Source organism: Phaseolus vulgaris, chromosome 11 (assembly GCF_051622355.1).
Source record: "Phaseolus vulgaris cultivar YP4 chromosome 11, ASM5162235v1, whole genome shotgun sequence".
Classification (NCBI taxonomy): domain Eukaryota; kingdom Viridiplantae; phylum Streptophyta; class Magnoliopsida; order Fabales; family Fabaceae; genus Phaseolus; species Phaseolus vulgaris.
The window spans coordinates 31,970,088-31,991,122 of NC_143508.1; the positions used below are offsets into that span (position 1 = coordinate 31,970,088).

General features: G+C 33.8%; 1 pseudogene across 1 annotated transcript in view; it reads right to left on the minus strand.

Annotated features, from left to right (window-relative positions):
* Positions 1 to 2,296: 2,296 nt before the first annotated feature.
* Positions 2,297 to 21,035, minus strand: part of LOC137805829 (secreted RxLR effector protein 161 pseudogene) — a 47,108-nt pseudogene continuing 28,369 nt past the window's right edge. The window contains exon 2 of the transcript XR_016517577.1: positions 2,297 to 2,724. The product of XR_016517577.1 is annotated as a secreted RxLR effector protein 161 pseudogene (transcript). The remainder of the gene's footprint in view (positions 2,725 to 21,035) is intronic.

The following is a 21,035-nucleotide window of genomic DNA, read 5'->3' on the forward strand; positions in this document are numbered from 1 at the left end:
AAAAGGTCCCTCCCAGTTGGTCGAGGTTTCCCATCAATTTTTTTCTTGCACCATTGCGCATTTGCTAGACGAGATCACCTTGATTAAAGGTTCTTGACTTTACCTTTGAATTGTAACTTCTGAACATCCTCTTTTGTAGTTTGTCTCTTTTCATCTCCTAATTTTCTCTCTCAATATCACCTTGATATCAGCCTACTTCTCAACCTTTTTCTTGTTCAGGACCATCTTGGCCCGAGAATTGTTTCCAAACTCACGCAAAACTTCCAGTTGAATGAATTTTGTAGCCCTCCTTTGTAGCTAGTCCAGGTCAGCAGTTCTTCTTGCATAAGTTAACGAAGAAAATTCCCAGCCTTAAGGTCTTTATCGTGTGGTGCAAGGCCACATCTCGGGACTAAGGTTTTGGATATTTAAAGCTATCTTCCCGAACCTTTCCATGAATGAGTGCAACAACTCTCCCTTCTCTTGGAAAATATTTACAAGGGCTATTGAGGAGAGGTGGTGAAGTTGATTTATTGTGAATTGCATCCCAAACTTGGCAATCAACGTATCAAAGTAGTCAATTGACAAAGAGGGGAGTTGGGTAAACAAATTGAGGGCTTCTCCATTCAGGGACATTAGGAAGACTCGACACATGACGATGCCGTCCAGGGTGTATAGGCTCATCTGTGTCGTGTAAACATCAATGTGCTCATCGAAATCGATCATTCCATCATATTTTTTTTTGTGTTTAATCCTTTCTAGCTTGCAGGCAACTGGGCTTCCATTATCCCATCAATGAAGGGGTATCGGCAAACTCCCCCCAGTGTTCTAGAAGTATGGGCCGAAGTGTTTGGCCTAAATTTAGCCTTCTGACTACGAACGTTTAGTGGTTGGATTATGACAGATGGGATTGTCACTGGGTTAGCTTTGGAGGTATATATTGGTAAGATTTGCTGTTGTGGGGTGCAAGTGACCCCTCGGTCAGTTTCTTTCTCATCTCCCCATTCTCAGAGAGCTCGGATTTCTTCTTTGTTTTTTTAGCTTCATTTCGGCCATCTCACTCTAAAGGACCAAAAGTAGAGCTACATTGTAGTGTTGTTTGTCAAAGTTACCATAAAGTTTTCTCACTCCTCCTTGATCTTGTGATAGACATCAATTATTTTTATTATGATTAGAAAAATCTCGTCGTTACTATTCAAATATATCCTGATGTACATCTTCTATGTGAAAACATAATATTTTAAATGTAACTATTATAACAAGATGTAAATTTACTTTTAAATTTGTTAAACCTTCTTATCAACACTTCACTCCCAAAAAGATGTAGACCGAAATACTCTAATATCATATGTTAAATTTGATGTTATCAATGTAAAAAATTATATTCAATAAAAGAATAGCAACTTCTACAATAAATTTGTACGCAAACTTCAATGATTTTATTGAAAACTCCTATGAATAGAATTTTCACCGTACAATAATAAAGACTGTTTATATTTAAATCTTCCTCGTTTAGGTTATTCTTGTAATTTCTTAACAATATTTTTTCATATTGTAGATAAAAGACATATATAAAATAGCTAGAAAGTTCAAAAGTTTTAATATCAATTAATACTTGTATTCTTTATCTTAAAAAAATAAATGGATAATCATGAATAATTTTATATATTTATTATAAATTAAAAATAACATTACAAATATTTGTACAATCAATTTGATCATAAAGAGATCCTCTAAATTTTAAAAAATAAATAAACATAGCTTAACTTGATTGAAATTAAATCATATAAAAATAATAATTTTGCTTTTTTTTCCTTTAACAATTACAATTGTATAATATTTTTTTTTATCTTCACAGGTGCTGCAAGAAAATCTTCGAAAAGTTGGTTTCTAAACTAATAAAATATTTCTTATTTATCCAATATAGCTTCTAGAAGTAATATTATTCAACTCTCCCTCTAGAAGTGACAAAGACACTAGTGTCTTATGAAATAACATTAATAATACATAATAAAATATTTAATATGTTTTTTTTATTAGAAAAAATTAATTAAATTAAAAGAAACCTTTTTAAGAGTGTCCAACCTGTATAAAGACTTCCAGCTAGTCTGTTCTTAAAATTCTTTATGAATAGGTATAATTTATCTATATATCGTCTGTGTTAACATATGAGTTTTGGTTTAGTCTCCTATATTTTGTATTTTCTTTTTTTTTCCTTTTTTTAATAATATTTTTTTTTCGTGTGATGGCAGATTATTGTTGTTACTTGAGGTGTCAGCTTAGCTGAGATGTCAAGTTGCATAATAATGCCTTAGACGAAAACTTTAAAAAAAAAACAAAAAAAAAACAGATAAATGCTTCCAGATCCCTCCTACATCATTCTTAAGAGCAGAGCCAGACCGACCTAGCTTAACTCCAAGCATTATCAGACCAAGTGCTGGTCTAATTTTCCCTAACAGGCAAAAACAAAAATAACATAGCAACCAAACTTGTAATTGCTCCTGCATAAAACCAACAACCACCCAAACTTCAACAAAAAAACCAGCAGCCACCGAAAAAAACTTCACTCTAACTGCCTTAATATTGCACTAAACCAGTTAAAGTTCCACTTGTTTTCACCTTCCAACACGCTTCTTGATGCACCAAGGGGATCTAATTTTAGGAAAACAGACATATGCCATATCACTCGGTATGGATCAGTACTTCACTCGGTATGAAACATTTAATATGTATCCGAGAGATTACCTATAAGATGATATTATGAAAAAGAAGGTCAATGAAGGAGTTAGTAAACGGCTTCAAAATGAGTGTTCAATACAAATTATCAAATGAAAAAAATAAAATGTAAAAAAGTAGCACAACCTTATTTATATTAGTAAAAATTATGTCTAGCCAACAAATATTAGGAGCCCGTTTTTTAGTATTATTTATTCTTTTAAAGTAATCAAGATAGAAATAGTATCGGAGTATCGGAAGCTCTAGATAAAAAGACACTACAAGAAAACAACCATTTTGTGTGGGGCAAAAACGGATGCAAAAGTGAAAAAACAGAAGAAAAAAGCATGGAAGCAAATACAAATTAGCATGGGCCCGGAAGTTGGATGCATCTTGCGTGGGCCAAGTCCACGCAAAACGGACGCAACATGCGACGACTTATATAAATAGGTATCAAACTCAAGTCCTTCTAGTGACCAGAAAAGCAATAACCACAAGACCAGACAAGTTCTTTGGTCATATTATCATTTTTATTATACTTATTATTATTAATATAATTTATACATATTAATATAATTATTATTATTAATAATAAAATAAATTATACTCATATTATTAATATTATTCATATTATTACTAATATTGTTAATATTATTAATATTGTTAATAATAATAAGTATAATTAAAATCATAATAATACTAAAGAATTTGCTTGGTGTAGTGGTTAAATCTAACTTATAATCTCTTCTAACTTATAATCCAAAATCTAATAATCAATTATATTCCATGATTCTAAGTTAATTCTATAACTATCACGAAATGACTCATATTTCTCAAATTGCTTATGATACTCTCTTTCAGCCTTTACAATGCACTTCTTAGTTCAACTCTTACCTTGACAATGGACTAGGGTTATTAACTTGTTCCTGCTTGGGAGATGGGACCTAGAGAACTATTGAAGTTTTCGTTTTCTTCCCTTGGTCGGAAAGGTTGTTGGGTGCTTGACTGGGGTACTTCTCGTCTCCGTGCTTCTCCCTCGGTTCTCGCTATCAGGCGAACATTGGAAAACTATATTAACACACTTATAAAAGAATATTGCATATGTGTCATCTCGTTACTTACAACTTACTACATTATTATGTGCTTTAGTTGGAAAACATTAATTTCTTTTAGAGATCATACTCAGTAACTATAACAATGACATTTATATAGCATGTAGTCAACTTTGAAACACTTTAGATATTGTATTAATTTAAGAATTAAGAATTAAGAATAAGTTACTTATTCACGCAGTTAGTCTTAATATGTTTGTATCATATACATTTTCACTAATTCTTTAAGATGATCTTATGCTTCATTTATGAGAAATAACATCTTTAAAATTATAATGGATATCAAAATAAAAATCCTAGTTCATTCAGCCATTGCACACATATAACATTTAAATTTATTTAAGTTACTAATTAAAAGTTTTATCTAGCTTTTTTTTTTCTTAAACCAAATAAAACATTTTTAGATAAAATTTATTCTCTATTTTTAAATACATCCATTACCATTTGCACTAATTAATTACTTCATCTTGAATTTATATTCTTAAATTTATGTATATTTTATATAATATTTACAAAATTTAAATACGAATTTTTTTTACTTTTCTTTTACTATTTTTTAATTAATTATTATTTTTCTACATGTTTTCAAATCTTTATAAACTTTTTAAGATAACTTCATTTAAATAATTTTAAAATTAAACACTTCCTCAATTTAATAAATTTAATTTAACTAATTTATATCTTAATTTAAAAAAAAAATTTATGATAATATATAAATAAAATAAATTTAAAATAAATAAATTTTAAAATAATAAAATATTTTATATAACATTTAAATAATTTAAATAATTTAAATAGATCTTTTCTTTTACTAAATTAATTTTAAATCAAACACTTAATTAATTTAATAATTTTAATTTAACTAGTTTATATTAGAATTTGATAAATTAAATAATTTATTATAATATTAAAAAAATAATTTTAAAATAAATACAATAAAGAATTAAATATTAAAATATTTGTTATAAATTACATAAATTTAAATTAATAATTTTAAAATCCTAAAATATAAACATGCGTGGACTTTGCGTGGGTTGTGACGTACGCATATACGTGGGCCGTGGCCGACGCAAATCCGACGCATATGCGTGGGACGCAGCCGACGCATACCGACGCATATGCGTGGGCCTGGGCGGGAGAAAGAGAGGGTACGTCCGTGGATGAGGAAGAAGTAACGGGAGGTTCCAAGAATGATGCAAGATTGAGACTACGAATGGTGGCTAACACTTGTTGTTTCCAGATTAGGTAATTATCATGATCAATTTTAAAATGAATGGGTGTGGCAAAGATATGGGGAAAGGAAACATGTGATGTAGTGTTTGCAGTAGAGCTTGAAGAGGTTATAGTATTGACAGTGGAGGTAGAAGAAGCCATGAATGGCTCTGATACCATGTAAGGAATAACAGAGGAGAGAAAGTGATGTGCAGAAGGTAAAGAAGATGAGAGAGAGAACTGAAAAACAGAGTATGTATATATATTCATGAATAAGAAACGTAAAAACAATATTTATAGAGTGCATGGAAACAAAAAGATATTAACAAATAACGAAGTTTGTTGTTGTTAACTAATAGTCTCTTATATGAATTTGGTCTTTTCTAGGTCTTGGTCTTCAGTCTCGGTCAAAGTGGAATGGTAACTACAAAAAGTATTTCGACGCTCAAGTCAATGCTCGGTTATCGGTGGTTGGAGTAATAAATGCTATTAAAATGCATACATTTATCTTGTCTTGGAAGTATATATTTATAGTGTCAACGTGGACCTTAATTATTGGCCTAGATTTTCGAGTTAATCTTAGTGTGATGGAAACCGTCCAACCTCACACAACCATATAATAAGGAGGACGAAGACCTAGAGGTTGTTTATTGATTTAATTGCAAATATGGGTCTAATTGGGCTTTTGTTTATTTTTGTAGGCCCAACCAAGAGGACAACTCTAGGGTGATGGAATGTACAAACATATCCAAAAAACACTCCAAGTCATCAAAACATAAACTAAAGTTTTGGTTAAAAGAACACAAGAAGACTGATTTTCTGCTGACTAGTCGACATTATTTTTGGGTCAAGCTTTAGCTTAAATAAAATGTATAAAGTTGTTTAGGTTTTTATGGGCCATGTATTGGGCCTAGTAGCATAAAATAATTGGACCAAATATTTGGGTCAAGTAGTATAGGTTTTTAGGCTTGTATTTGGGCTAATAGTAAAATATGACTAGTTAGGGTTAAAAGTGACTAGTTAGGGTAACAATTGGGCTTCTTTGAGCCCAATGTAACCCTAAAACGTCTAGGGCATATTGGAGAACGAAAATACCTTGGCATGGAGCACATGGACGTCCACATGGCAACATAGGAGTGGAGAGGATTTAGCATGGAAGATGTGAGCTAAACATGGAAAGCATGACTCCACATGGCACCTTCTCATTGAAGAGTTTTATTTTGAATTTTAAACTCTTGGCTAAAAAGTGTTCAGCCCTCTCTACTATAAATTGAGGTGCTTGGCTCTAATTTTATAAGACTAATGTAGAGTAAATTGCTACCAAAATTGTGTCAATTTTGCTCCTTGTCTCCTACCTCTCTAGGATAAACATTTTAATCTTCATTCTTCACCTTTTCCAAGTGAGATGGCCTCACCACTCACTCTCCACACCTAACATGCACCTTCAAGGAGTCCACAACTCTACATGAGGTCCTTGCTCATTCTCATCCATTGAAACTTCCGTCACTCCTCAAAGAAATTGCAAAACGGAATGAAGGAACAAATCCATCATTTGGTATCAGAGCCTAGATTCTTCAAGAGCTAAGTGTGCCTTCTTCTTTTCATTTTAATTTTGTGTTGTTCTTCATGATTCCGTGTTGTTCATCCTATATCCTTGAATCTCGTTCTGTTTTTGCATTTTAATTTTGATTTAGATGTTGTTTGGATTAATGCAATCAGTGCAATGTGTTCAAATTGTTCTTGAGCTTCTAATTTCAATTTTGTGTTGGATTCCTTTGTGTTTTGGTGTTGCTGTTTTAATTTTGCTAGATTTGAGTCTTTCTTGTAATTTTAATCGGTTCATTTTTTGTGTGTTTGAGTCATTTTAATTTTTGAATCCATACATGTTTTGTCAAGTCATGTGCATCCTAAATTGTCATCACTTTTATGTAGTACTTTTCTTGATAATTTTCGTCCATTGATTTTAATTTTGAGTCCAGATTTATAATTTTGTGTTTGATCCTTTGGTGCCTTTTAATTTTTTAGATTTGAGTTCATACTTGTGTGCTAGATCCACACAAGTTCCTATACATCAATTCTATTGTTTTTGAAGTTTCTTAAAACTGTTTTTAATTCCAGATTAGGATTCTATATTCTGTGTTGGTTGTTTCTGTTTATGAAATTAAAATTCGTTGGAGAAAAATTGTGAAATTCTGGATCTAAACAGATTGAAGTGTTAAAAAGAGGTGAAAAAAAGTTGAAGCAAAATTCGAAATAGAAAAAAAATGATAAATTAATTTCAAACAGTGTGCAATTTTGGCGCGAAATAAGCGGTGAAGTGGCATCAAATTTGAAAAATTTATCATAATTAATTGATGCACTATTTTAGCATGATTCCAGCGCCAAAAGTTAGTTAAGATCTTAAGCTGTCTGTGGTTTAATGTTCAAATTAAAATTTGAAAGATCTAGCTCAGCATAAATATTTTAAGTCACACATTTGATATCCAAAATTCCAGTAGTACTGTTATGGTTTTATTAATCCAATTCTAGTGTCATTCATTAGGTTCAATTTGTGTTCTATCCTTACTCTTTCAAGTTGTCATATATCAACTCCCTTTGCTGTATTCCAATTTCAAATTGATTTTTGCTGTTTTAACTTTTGTTGATCTCATTTCTTGGCGGATAAGTAATTCAAAGGTGCATTGTTAAGTTTGGAGATAACATCTTTGGTGAGAGCTTTATCACTTAGTAGGTGCTTATTTGAATTCTCAAAGTTGAATATCCTTGAGAGGTTGAGCAAGAGGACAGTAGCAAATGAGCTTAAACACTTAAACAAAGAAGGAGTGCCAGAAAGAAAAGAAGGATTGCATAGAATAGGAATTTCTAAATTTTTTCAATTCAATTTTCTTTGTATTTTCTTTGAGTTGTAATTTGCAAAACCTTGATTAAATTAGTGGATTGATTTCACATTAGACGGTGAATGTATCTTCAAGGTTCAAAGTGCCAAGAAGTCTCACCTTAGGAAACACCTAGTTAACAAGCTTTTCTAGATAACCATTTTTCTATTAAAGTGTTTAATTGCTTTGTATTGTTTGTTTGCATAAAAATTGTGTTTTCATTCTTGATTGTGCTCTAAGTGAATTACTTAGAGAAAGGTTTGTGAAAGTCTTGAAGGATAAAATCTGGCTAGGAAAGGCTTCGTACTTAAGTGATCCAAGTGATTCACCTCCCTTTCCTGAGAATCTACCTACATTACTCCACTTATCTTTCTTTTGGTAAATTGCTTTTAACACATAACTTTAACCATGTCTTCTCATTCTCATCACTCTAGTGAAAATGATAGAGAGTCTATTAAATCTCTTTTGAAACAACTATCACAAGACTTTCAATCACTTTCATATAGACAATTGCAACATGAGACCCAACTCAAAGAAAGAGATGCTCATTTTGCTTTGATGAAGGAAGAGTTGAAAATGGTTAAAGAAAGGGATGAATACAACAAATCAAAAAAAAGTTCTCATGCATCTAGCTCTAGGGGAGATGATTCTTTTGGGGAACAAAACTTAGAATTAATGACTATTATCAACCACCCCCTAGGAGAGCTAGAAAAGAAAGATAAGAGAGCACTCAGGAGGTTAGGGTAGATCTACCTTATTTCCATGGGAAAGAAAATGTAGAAGCTTACTTATATTGAGAAATGAAGGTAGAACAATTGTTTGCTTGCCATAGAGTAAGTGAGGAAAGAAAGGTACCCTTAGCCACCCTAAGCTTTCAAGGTAATGCTATGTATTGGTGGACTGCCCTTGAGCAAGATAGGCGACGTCATAAGGACCCTCCCATAGAGTATTGGAATGATCTTAGGGGAGCCTTAAGACGTCGACATATTTCCTCCTATTATAATAGGGAGTTAATGGACAAGCTCCAAAGACTCCAACCAAAAGACTATGCGCGTGGAGGAATATAGGCAGAAAATGGAATTATATATGATGAAAGCCTCAATTAGGGAGTTTGAGTCCATCACCATAGTAAGGTTTTTGAGTGGACTCAATCTTGAGATTAGAGATAGGGTTGAACTTCTACCCTATAGAGACTTGTATGATTTAATTCAACTTTGTATCAAAGTTGAACAACAAAATTTGAGAAAAACTTCAAGTCGTAGGGAAGGTTCATATTCTAACTCTTATCCCAGGAGAGAGCATAAAAGGGAGGAAAACATAGAGGAAAAACCAAAAGAAACTCCCACAAATATAGGTAAAGATATGATAACCCCACAACCCCATAGCAGGGACCCCAAATGTTTTAAATGCTTTATAAAAGGTCATATAGTTGCCCAGTGCCCAAATAGGAGAACCATAGTCTTAAGAGGGAGGGATGAATATAGCAGCCAAAGTGATGAAGCTAGTGGGGGAGAAGAAAGAGAAAATAGTAAGGGGGTATATCGATGTGAGGGCGAGTTAATGATGATCCGTAGAACCCTCAACAACCAACCTAATATGAACCAAGAGACACAAAGAGAGAACATTTTCCACATAAGATGTAAAGTTTTTGAAAATATGTGTTCTCTCATTGTGGATAGTGGTTCTTGCTTCAATTGTTGTAGCATTAGGATGGTTGAAAAGCTGAATCTACAAGTAATACCGCATCCTAAACCTTATAAACTTCAGTGGATAAATGAAGATGGGGAATTAACTGTAGATAAGCAAGGGAAAGTCAAGCTCTCTGTGGGAAACTATAAAGATAAAGTTTTATGTGATGTAGTTCCCATGGAAACTTGTCATACTTTGTTGGGTAGACCTTGGCAATTTGATAAGAAAACAATGCACAATGGTTTTACCAATGAGATTACTTTCACTCATAATGAAAAAAGGTTATACTCTATCCCTTATCACCTTCCTAAGTGGTAAAGGATCAAGTACAAATGAAACAAAAGAGGGAGGAAGAAAGCCAAGAAAAAGCCCATAGAAAAAAAATAGGCGTGGGAAAAGAGTGTTCCTTCTCACAAGGTCATCCAGAAAGAAGAAAAATGTGAAAACAAAATTAAAAAGATACTTCTTTCTGAACAACCTTCTGGCCTCCTGCTTTGTAAAGGAACACATAGAAAACTTGTAAGAGAATAAAAAAAAGGAGGATTCATAAATCATTTTAGAGTTAATAAAACTCTTGAGTTTTTGAAAGAAAAGAAAATTATGTACTCCTCCCTAAAGAAATCTTGTGAAAAGTTGCCAAAAACAATAGAAAAACAAAAGGAATGACAACTTAATAAAACTAAATTTTATATTGCTGAAACTAACTCATTTGATTTGTTTGATGACTTCAATAGATGGACATTTGATCCTGGAGGATGAGAATAGTTTTCAAAGCAGGAATAAGGCTGTTGTTCAAGACAAACCTTGTAGATCTGAGGATAGATCCTTTCAAGAAGGAGGGGATGATGGAAATTGTCCAACCTCACACAACCATATAATAAGGAGGATGAAGACCTAGAGGTTGTTTATTGATTTAATTGCAAATATGGGTCTAATTGGGCTTTTATTTATTTTTGTAGGCTCAATCAAGAGGACAAATCTAGGGTGAAGGAATGTAGAAACATATGCAGTAACCCTCCAAGTCATCAAAACATAAACTAGAGTTTTGGTCAGAAGAACACAAGAAGACTGAGTTTCTGCTGACTAGTGAACATTATTTTTGGGCCAAGCTTTAGCTTAAATAAATTGTATAAAGTTGTTTAGGTTTTTATGGGCCATGTATTGGGCCGAGTAGCATAAAATAATTGGACCAAATATTTGGGCCAAGTAGTATAGGTTTTTGGGCTTGTATTTGGGCCAATAGTAAAATATGACTAGTTAGAGTTAAAAGTGACTAGTTAGGGTAACAATTGGGCTTCTTTGAGCCCAATGTAACCCTAAAACTTCTAGGGCATATTGGAGAACGAAAATACCTTGGCATGGAGTACATGGACGTCCACATGGCAACATAGGAGTGGAGAGGATTTAGCATGGAAGGTGTGAGCTAAACATGGAAAGCATGACTCCAGATGGCACCTTCTCATTAGAGAGTTTTATTTTGAATTTTAAACTTTTGGCTAAAAAATGTTCAGCCCTCTCTCCTATAAATTGAGGTGCTTGGCTCTAATTTTATAAGATTAATCTAGAGCAAATTGCTACCAAAATTGTGTTAATTTTGCTCCTTGTTTTCTGCCTCTCTAGGATAGACATTTTAATCTTCATTCTTCACCTTTGTCAAGTGAGATGGCCTCACCACTCACTCTTCACACCTAACATGCACCTTCAAGGAGTCCACAACTCTACGTGAGTTCCTTGCTTATTCTCATCCATTGAAGCTTCCGCCACTCCTCCAAGAAATTTCAAAACGGAATGAAGGCACAAATCCATCATAGTATTAGACAAATATTTCGTATAGTGATTATGTTAAGAATGTTATTCGAGAGTACTTATCGGTTTCCCGAGATGTACTTGAATGTAGAAGGTTCGGTCCTACCATGGGAGTACCTGGTGATGTATATGGACAATACACTAGCTCCTAGACTTGTAAAGCTTTTTGCTTTTTTTAGAGTCGGATTGTGTACCTTGATAAAGGAGCAAGAAAACTTTATCTTGTTTGGGTAGTCTTATTGGTGCCAAAATGTACACTTTTATTTATCTGTACACTAGCCCCTAGCCTTGATTGGAAAAAGGCCCTGAAGAGTTAGAAGCTTCTATGTTTCAACAGGGTTTGTGTTTCCGGGATTCCTTATGGGGGTCATCATAATCGTTGGATGGGGATTAATATAACAATTGGAAAAAGGGGTGACATTTGGACTTGTATGTTTTTAGTATATGTTTGTTGTAGAGCCATTTGCATATCGATTAAGTTTGTGTGTTTCACCAATGGTGCCTTGGTTTTAATGTTGTGGATGATAAAAAACTTTGTACTCGATAATGCCAAGAAAATCTAGGTTGATGCTTTAATTTGGCATCATGATTCATGTAAAGCCGAGTGCATGTTGGTTGATGCTGATAACATCTATTTTGGTGTCGAGAACATCTAGGTTGATCCCGAGAACATCTAGGTTGATTTTTGTTTTGACATCATGGTCGATGTAAATTCGAGTGCATATTGGTTGATGGCGAGAACATCCAGGGTGATGCTGAGAACATCAAGGTTGATGTCGAGAACATCAAGGTTGATGTCGAGAACATCAAGGTTGATGTCGAGAACATCAAGGTTGATGTCGAGAACATCTAGGTTGATGTTTTGCTTTGACATCATGATCGATGTAAAGTCAATTGCATGTTGGTTCATGCCAAGAACATCCAGACCGATGCGAAGAACATCTAGAGTGATGTCAAGAACATCTAGGGTGATGTTGAGAATATCTAGGTTCATGTTTTGCTTTGACATCATGGTCAATGTAAAGTCCAGTGCATGCTGGTCCATGTTGCAAACGTCAATTTTGATGCTGAGAACATCTAGGTTAATGCCAATAACATCTAAGTTAATGTTTTTATTTGACATTTTGGTCGATGTAAAGCCAAATGCATGATGATTCATGCCAAGAACATCTTGGTTGATGCTGAGAGAATCTAGGTTGATGTTTTGCTTTGACATCGGGATCGATGTAAAGTCGAGTGAATGTTGGTTCATGCTGAGAACATTCAGGCAGATGCCAAGAGCATTTAGGTTAATGTTTCGTTTTGAGAACGTGGTCGATGTAAAGTCAATTGCATTTTGGTTTATGCCGAGAACATCCAAGCCAACTGTGAGAACATTTAGGATGATGTCGAGAATATCTATTTTTATGTTTTGCTTTGACATTGTGGTCGATGTAAAGCCGAGTGCATGTTTGTTCATGTCGAGAACATCCAAGTCAATTTCAAGAATATCTAGATTGATGTCGAGAACATCTAGGTTGATGTTTGTTCTTTGCATCTTGGTTGATGCAAGTATTCAAGCATGTTGGTATATGTTGGCCGAGAGCATCTCGGTTCATGCTTGGTGATAAGTGCCTAATTTCAGTAATATTTCATATTAAAATATAGGCACTAATGAGTACTAATTGCTAACTTACATATAAAATAACTAATTTGTGAATTTATACCTTTTTACAATATTTATGATATTTAATTGAATAAGAACATTTTATTCCCAAGTTTGGTGTTAATTGCAGGTTTCTAGGGAATAATGGAGATTTGGACTAAAGAAGAATGATATATGCTAAAAGGAGAAAGCTGGAAGGCATAGAACACACAAAAGAGAGAAAAAGTCCAACTTAACAACGAGAATGCGTCAGATTAATTGGGCTATTTTTATGTTTTTATCATTGAGCCCATAAGCGCGACGCATGAAGTCACCTAACCCTAGAAAATTAGGTTATATAGGGGGCTAGAGGCACAACCTTAGTGTGCAAGATTGAGAGGAAAACACCATAGAGTAAATTGTAACCCAATTGGGAGAATGGAAGGTGCTAGAAGTATGCGTGGCTAATTATACTCTTATTTATTAAGGTGATTTCTTATATTAAAATATTCAGTTCTTGATGGATTATTGGTATTTTCGTTTTACTTTTAATTTTCCGTGACAAATTGAGAATCTTAGATCTGACTGAAAGGTATTTTTAAGGTTCTGACCTAAATAATAATACTTAACATATTTGAGTGCTAGAAATAAACTTGAAATGGTAATTGCCATTAACGTCCGCATGTGATTCTAAGTTGTTTTTATAAATATGCGAGAAATTGATATTTAGAAAATATTCTTAAGGATTTTATATGGGGTACATCGATATAAATGAACTTTCTACAGGCATCAGTTTCAATCAAAGAACTTAATATTGGAATGCTAAGCAAAATACATGAGAGTGAGAGAGATGAAACCTAATCCCTATTTTTCCAACTTGAAGCAACTAATTCTTTGTCTGTTTTCTTATTGATCATTGCCAACACAACCAATTCAACACTCTTTCTATTGTTTTGTTCTATATTTAGCGAATATTGTACTTGATAATTCACTATTCCTTGTGGGATCGATATCCGTCCTTAGGCAAAATTATTACTTATGATAAAGCGGTGCACTTGCTGTAAAAAGTCACCACTTGGCCCTTGCATCTTGGATGATGCAAGCCTTTGGGCATGTTGGTTCACACAGGCGCTCTCGGTTGATGCTTTGGCCTTCGCATTTTTGTTGTTGTAAATCTTCAAGCGTGTCGGCTCAGTTGATTTTTCACTTTTTCATCTTGGTAGATGCAAACCTTCAAGTGTGTTGGTTCATGCTGGTCGATAGCATGTCGTTTGACACTTAGCCTTTGCATCTTGATTAAAGAAAATCTTCAAGCGTGTTGCTTCACGCTGGCCGAGAGTATCTCGGTTTATGCTTGGTCTTTACATTTTGGTTTATGCAAGTTTTCAAGCGTGTCGATTTACGTTAGCTGAGGGAATCTCGGTTGAGGCTTGGTTCGAATATTGATACCTGACTCTAAGATTTTTTGGAAAAAAAACACCGGGTGCCTCGTTAAAACCTTCTCGGCTAAAACCCTTTCATAAAAAAAAAAGGTCAAGTGAGGAAAGAGTACACCATGGTGGTTACATTACAAGTGGAATAACTCAACTAAAATAAAATTTCAAAGTCAGTAGCATTTTAGGTACTCGACATTATCTTTCCGAATAGATGTTCTAGCATGTCAACTCCATTCTTGGCTTCGTTCTAGATCCGAAAAGGTCCCTCCTAGTTTATAGAGGTTTTACCATAAATTTTTTCCTTGCACCATTGCGCATCCGCCAAATGAGATCACCTAGATTAATGGCTCTCGACTCTACCTTTGAATTGTATCTTCTCAGCATCCTCTTTTGTAGTTTCTCTCTTTTCGTCCCCTAATTTTCTCTCTCAATATCACCTTGATGTTAGCCTACTTCTCAACCTCTTTCTTGTTTGGGACCATCTCGGCTCGAGAATTGTTTCCAAACTCACGCAAACCTTCCAGCTGAATCAATTTTGCAGTAGATGGAGATCAAGTAGAAGGGGATTTCACTAATGAAGGAAGAGGCCATCCACCCAAGCATTTAAAGTTCTTCCTTCTAGTCTTCTAAAAAATAAAGAAGAAATTAAATAAAGAGAGGACCAAGCCTAAAAGAAGACTACAAGCATTCAAGAATGGGCTCCAATTAATATCTCTCTTTGTAATTTCTTTTGTATAAATTTGTAAAATAATATAGAATAGCTTTAGAATGTGCTAACGAGGGAAAGCTAAAAGACATTATATAGCACTTTAGGCACTAGTTTTGGTAGGAAGAGACTAGAAGAGTGCCTTTTCACACCCATTCTCTCTTTAGGCGCTAGATTGTCTTAGAAGGAATTAGAAGGTGACCTTTCAAGCTTCCTTCTCTTGTACATTTGTGACCAGCCCTCTCTATTATAAAAGGGATGCTTGGGTCTTTAAAATAAGAAGTGAAGATTGGTTTTTGAGAGTAAAGAACTTCTACCAAATTGGTGATTGAGTGAGAGAGACTTGTGTCTTCTTCTCTTCTAGTCTTATCTTGAGTGAATTCTTGGGCTCTCAAGTTGCGGAAAACACACTCATGTTTGTGTATGTTTGAGTTGTTTTGGCACTTTTAATTCAAGAACTTTACATTCTCCTCTTTACCTTTCTGTTTTAGGTTTATTTTTGGGTATTTCTTGTTGTTTTCTTGTTCTTAATACATTGTGTTTGTGTCATTTTGATTTTTGAATCTCTATAAGTTTTGTCAAAGTCATGTTTCTCCAAAATGTTATCAATTCTATGTAGTCCTTTTGTTGATAATTTTGGTTTCTTGATTTTTAATTGAGTGCAGTTTTATGTGTTTGTTTTCTTGATCCTTTGGTGCCTTTTCTTTTTAGATTTGAGTTCTTACTTGTATTTTAGATCTATACAAGTTCTTAAAACATCAATTCTATTATGTCTTTTGAAGTTCTCAATTTTGTTTTCCATTCCAATTAGGTTTCCTCTGTTTTCTTGAAAATGTGCTGACTGTTTTGGTTTATTACAATTTCTGTGATTACTGGAAAATTATGAAATTTTGGATTTGAGTTCTTGAGAGTGTTACAAAAAAAGTAGAAAAAAGAAGTGAGTCAAAATTCCAAGTACAAAAAAGAAATGATAAATCAAATACGTCCTGTGTGTAATTCTGGCACAAAAAATATGGAAAAGTGGCAGTAATTTTGCAAAATTTATCACAATTAATTGGCGCACTATTTTTGTGTGATTCCAGATCCTTTGTTGAGATAAGATCTTGAAATTTCATTGGTTTAAATTTCATAATCCAGTTTCATTTCTTCAATTCCAGATCAATTTGTAAAGTCACGCACAGTTTACAAAAAAAATTCCAGTAGTTCTGTTTTTTGTTTTCTTCATCTATTCTAGTGCTTTTCTTTAGGTTTCTTTTGTGTGCCATCTTTTAATAGAGTACCTTGTTTTTCTTGATTGTCTTTTCTTCATTATTCTTCGAGTTTGTCACATATCTTGTACATGAAATTTTTGATGTACATGAGGTTAAAGATGAACAAAAGGTGAAAATAGCCTCTTTAGAATTTTTAGATTATGCCATGCAATGATGGCATAGACTTGTAATGGACATTGGACTAAACAAGAGACCTCCCGTGGTTTCTTGGAACGATTTGAAAGAGTGTATGCGCATTAGATTTGTTCCACCACACTTTAGGAAAGACCTTTTGTTGAAGCTCCAAAGGCTTCTCCAAGGCACGCTAAGTGTGTATGCTTACTTTAAAGAGTTAGAAACGCTTTTAATCAAAGTAGATATGCATGAAAGTAAGGAAGCTAAAATAGCTAGGTTTGTGAGTGGTCTTAGGAGGGATATTCATGATGTTGCGGAACTTCATGAGTATTCAGCTTTACAAAATTTGGTTCACCTTGCCATCAAGTTTGAAACTCAAATTTCAAAGAAAAATGCTTTCAAAAAGACTCAAAATGATGGCTTCTACAACAATTCTTGGAAAAACAAAAACAAATCTTTTTCAAAGGCTCCTCCTAAAGAATCATCTTTCAAAACTAGAGATTTTAAGCCTTCAACTTCTACTTATAAGTCACCAACCAAATCGTCTAGTAAGAAATGTTTTAAATGCTTAGGATATGGTCACATAGCTTCTAATTGCCCTTCTAAAAGAAATATGTTTATACATGATGGGGTAGTGGTTAGTGAGCATGATTCCGAAAACTCTAGACATTCCTCACCTTCTAGATCCCCAAGTGAGATTGAGAGCGAAAGTCCTTGTGAAGGTGACTTGTTGGCGAATGTTGGGAAAAATTCCAAAACCTTTCGATGATACCCAAAGAGAAAATATTTTCCACACCTGTTGTCTTATCACCAACAAGTTATGTTCCTTGATTATTGATGGGGGGTAGTTGCACTAATGTGGCTAGTACAAGAGTTGTGGAGAAGTTAGCCTTACCCACCATCTTTCATACCAAGCCCTATAAATTACAATGGTTTAGTACCGAAGGTGAAATCATGGTTAACAAACAAGTCCTCATTAACTTTGCAATAGAAAAGTATAAAGATGAGGTTTTATGTGATGTTGTGCCAATGGAAGCAAGTTGTTCTTTTAGGAAGGCCTTGGTAATATGGTAGACATGTTTTACATGATGCCTATCCAATACTATGTCTTTTTCCTTCCAAGGGTGCAAGGTGTTGAACCAAGTGGTGTTCAAGCTTTGAAGAATCCAAACCCTTTGAAGGATGTTGAAGCCTTGGTTGTGCTTGGTGTTGCTGTGCTGGTTTAGTATAGTTCTGGGGTAGTTTGAGTATTGTAATCCACCCCTTGATCGAATCTAAAGCATAAGCATCTCAATCTTTGTGAAAGTAAAATGTTTTCAAACTAAGTTAAAACAACCGATTGTTTTGTCGACACAACCGATTGTTTATACTTAGATGTTTTGAGAAAAAGATTGAAAATTGTTTTTAAAATGGTTGAACTGTTAAGAACCAAAACAACCGATTGATTCGAAGAAACAACCGATTGTTTGTTTTGGGACCATAACAGAAAAACTGTTTTATCTTTGACTGAGCTTTAAATGATTTAACTGTTTACGTACCAGTCATTAAATGCTTTGACAAATCTTTTAATGCAATTTAAGAGTTTGTTAAGATTTGATAACAAACTACATCTTTGAATAAATTCAGAAAAACAGATTTGAGAATCAATCTTTGACAAGTTTTTGCTAAGAGTTTTTGAGTTTTTCAAAGAGATGAGATTGCTGAAAGTTTGTGATTGATCAAAGTTGTGGAATAGGATTCTGCTTGTATTGATTTCAGATTATCTTCTGTAACAAGTTTAATCCTTGTACTCTGTGAAACAAGTTTCGTTTCTGTGTTTGCTGAGATTGGCTGTTGATGACTTTTTACGGCAAGTGCACCGCGTTTGTCAGAAGTAATAATTGTCCCTAAGGACGAATATCGATCCCACAAGGAACAATGAATTATCGAGTACAATAATCGCTAAATATAAAAACAGAACAATTAAAAGAGTTTTGAAGTACAAGTTTGAGCATACATTAAACTTCCAACAATAGATGCATAAAGTATATTCTCCATCTGTTTCCGTTCCAAATCATTCTTTGGACATTGCATGAGACTAAATTTGTCTCCTTTTTTGTATTGGAACAGGAGATGTCGAACATTTATCCATTCTGAATCTCTCTAAAACTTTATTAATATATGCTTTCTGAGACAAACCTAACAGTCCTTGTGATCTGTCACGAAATATTTCAATTCCTATCACATAGTTGATGACTTTTTACGGCAAGTGCACCGCTTTGTCAGAAGTAATAATTGTCCCTAAGGACGGATATCGATCCCACAAGGAACAGTGAATTATCAAGTACAATAATCGCTAAATATAGAACAAAACAATTAAAAGTGTATTGAAAGTGGTTGTGTTGGCGATGATCAATAAGAAAACAGACAAAGAATTAATTGTTTCAATTGGAAAAATAGGTATTAGGTTTCATCTCTCTCACTCTCATGTATTTTGATTAGCATGTCAATATTAAGTTCTTTAATTGAAATTGATGCCCGTATAAAAATCATTTATATCGATTCCTCGCATATAAAATCCTTAAGAATGTTCCCTAACTATCGATCCCTCGCATAATTATAAGAACAACTTAGAACGAAGCTCAGAAGTTTAATAGCAATTAACATTTCAAGTCTATTCCTAGCACTCAAATATGTTAAGTATTGTTGTTTAGGTCCGAACCTTAAAAATACCTCCCGGTTAGATTTAAGATTCTCAATTTGTCACGGAAAATTAAAAGTAAAACAACAATACCAATAATCAATCAAGAACTGAATATTAATGTATAAAATATCACCTCAATACATAAGAGTTTGAGTAGATTACTCCCAATCCCAAAGGGTAGAATTAGCCACGCATACTTCTATCACCTTCCATTCTCCCAATTGGGTTACAATTCACTTTATGGTGTTTTCCTCTCAATCTGGCACCCTAAGGTTGAGCCTCTAGCTCTCTATTTATCCTAGTCTTCTAGGGTTAGGTTGTTTATTGTGTCGCGCTAATGGGCTAAATGATAAAACATAAAAAAGTCTCAATCTTTCTTTGTATCTTTTTCCATTTTGGGACCTTCTATCTTTATCTCTTTAGCTCAAATCATTCATCTTTAATCCAAATCTCCAATCTTCCTTAGAAATCTACAATTAACACCAAATTTGGAAATAAAATACTCTTATTCAAATAAAGATCATAAAAAATGTAAAAAAGGTATAAATTCATAAATTAGGGATTATTTTATATGTAAATTAGCAATAAATCCTCATAAGTGCCTATATTTTAATATGAAATATTACTGAAATTAGACACTTATCCGCTGTGTGTTCTTGAGGGGATCAAGATCAACAATCTTGGTGTTGGTGTGTTGGCCAAGAAGAGTGTGTGTCTTGAGGTGTTCAAGGTCATTCTCTTGGTTGTTGTGTAAGTGATCAAGTTGTGATTGCTTAGTGGATTTCCTCAGGGTTTCTGAGAAGACTGGATGTAGCTCTGGGTTTGGAGTGAACCAGTATAAACATCTGTGTGCAACCTCTCTATCCTTAACTCTTTAATTTCAGTTTTGTTTGTTGTTTGCTGGTATAAACAACCGATTGTTTCTGTGAAACAACCGATTGTTTTTCTGGTTCTGCTATTTTTGGTAAACTGAATTTCTTAGAAATTGTTTCCTGAGATAAATTCATTCTTCTTTTAAAAGTTTGCGAAAATCTTCTTTAAACAAATCACCCCCCTCTAGTTTAAAGCCATCCATTCTAACACAAGGTTACCTTAAAACCCCTCTCTCCCCAAGAGGTTCATGAGGACCAAATAAAAATGAAAAATAAAAGAGAAAATGAGAAAGCAAAAAAAGTAAGTACTAAACCGAGTCACAACACTTTATCCACTAAATCAATCATGTTGACTCGTGCTATGCCTCAAGTTGAACCTCAAAGGTATTCTTCTTCTTTATCTTTTTCATTACCCAAGGTTCCTATTTCAACACCAACTTGGTTAAAAAATGTTAGGGGTGATTTTTACATACCTCTGAATGGTTTTCACCTTTTAAGAGTTCTTTTTCCAAAAAATATCATCATTCCCAAACAATGTTTTCCAACTTGGTCTGTCTATAGGACCTCCTTTTCTGAACTCCCACTGCTTACAAATTCTAAGTCATGTTTGCCTTTCTTTTATTCAACTGGTAATTTTGATAGCAAACTGACTTTGTTATATGCAGGGATTCAGAATTCGTGGACGAATTCTCTCCAACTTGGGGAGAATGATGGAGATCAAGTAGAAGAGGATTTCACTAATGAAGGAAGAGGCCATCCACCCAAGCATTTAAAGTTCTTTCTTCTAGTCTTCTAAAAAATAAAGAAGAAATTAAATAAAGAGAGGACGAAGTCTAAAAGAAGACTACAAGCATTCAAGAATGGGCTCCAATTAATATCTCTCTTTGTAATTTCTTTTGTATAAATTTGTAAAATAATATAGAATAGCTTTAGAATGTGC